The sequence below is a fragment of the Octopus bimaculoides genome, chromosome 15, assembly GCF_001194135.2.
Source record: "Octopus bimaculoides isolate UCB-OBI-ISO-001 chromosome 15, ASM119413v2, whole genome shotgun sequence".
NCBI classification, from domain to species: Eukaryota; Metazoa; Mollusca; class Cephalopoda; order Octopoda; family Octopodidae; genus Octopus; species Octopus bimaculoides.
The window spans coordinates 3,979,997-3,981,927 of record NC_068995.1 but is presented as its reverse complement, the minus strand read 5'-3'; positions in this window follow the sequence as shown (position 1 = coordinate 3,981,927).

Sequence of the window (1,931 nt, the reverse complement as noted above, 5' to 3'; positions counted from 1 at the left end):
ACGCACACATATAATCAAGATGTCACCTGCCCTTCCCAGTAAAGAATGTCCTTATCCTATTTTCGCCAGTTTTTAGGGGAGACACACACACACACATACACACACATGTATATATGTACGTATGTATATATATCTTAAAATATATATATATGTATCTATACATATATATACATACATATATACATACACACACGCGCGCACACACACACACACACACACACATATATATATATATACATGTGTGTGTGTGTGTGTGTGTGTATACGATGCATCTGTTCCCCATCCTTTCTTTATCCAACACCCTCACCTACGTATAACCTGCCATAATGCAGGTATGTCACCCTGAGTTTTTTTGTTTTTACAGATTACAGAATGACACGCACAAGTGAAACAAACTTAAAGCATAAACCTGTCGTTTGTTCTCTTACAACATGTCGTCTGTTCTCTTACAAAATGTCGTCTGTTCTCTTGATTTTTTTCCCTTCTTCCCGCCTGCATTGTAAGAGATGAACGGTTATATGATACACGCCATGACTAAAGCCCGATAACCCTCACTAATCTTACGCTAAAAGAGTTTCTGATTCATTGATGCTTTAAATTACCAAACCACCGTTTCTCTCCGTCACTTTTTATTCTATTATTATTATTATTATTATTATTATTATTATTATTATTATTATTATTATTATTATTATTATTATTATTATCTTCAAATTCACTTTATCTTCATTCAAATGCAAAAAGAGAAACTCAAAATATTAGGTATGTACATATGTGTGTGTGTGTGTGTGTTTGTGTATGTTGTGGTGTGTGTGTGTGTGGTGTGGGTGTATGGACAGATTATCTATACACTGTGTGTATATGGATAGCTACAGACACACATACACAGATATATATATATATATATAGAGAGAGAGAGAGAGAGATAGAGAGATATAGACAAATAGATACATACATGTATAAATGTATATATAATACATATATACATATACATATACACGCCTATATAAATATATATATATATACATACACATATATATACATATGTATGTATGTATATATGTATATACATACATATATATATATGCAAGTATCTATGTGTATACGATACAATCAGCCAGTTGGCAAAATCTTTAGAATATCACATAAATTGCTTCGTAGTAATTGCTTCGGCTGTTTACCCTCTGAGTTCAAATCCCGTTGAAGTCAAAATTTGCTTTTCATCTTTTCGGTGTTGATAAACCAAATACCAATTTCTCTCTTATTCCTCTTATTTGTCTTTCTATATTCTGGAAGAAGTTAGTTTTAGTCATACTTAGAGAGGCATAGGCATTGCCAGATGTGAAAATGGTCAAGACACGCCAAATATCAAGACGGCAACACTATAGGCTTTATGGGGGTAATAAATAAAAATAATCTATTACCAGTGGTTAGCATGCATAAATAAAAGTCTGAGGACTTAACATATTTTTAAAAATATAAGTGTATAAAATATTTTTATACACAAAGAGGCGACCACTGACCAAAGAGGCGAAACTGTCGAGAGATATCTCGGACGTGATTTCGATTTCTTAAAAACCACATATAATTGGTATTGTTTAATCCCCAACTTAAACCAGACTCACAGGATCTACAAAACATATATTCCAACGAAGACCAGCTCACCTTTTTAAAATGTCTTTCTAATACTTCGAAGGACTGCTGAAAAATTCCTGGCTTTGATAAAAGAAAATACAGGAAGGTCAGTTAATTATGATTTTACTCAACATATTCCCCTCTCAGAGTCACACACTTATTGCAGCGGTCCTGCAAAAGAACTCGGACTAGGTCATATGAGATACCTTTAAAGCCATAAACTTTTCAGTACTCCCTAGTATATTGTCTGTTTGAAATCTGTTTTGCTTCTTTCGAAATTGTAAGGTGTGCTTTGA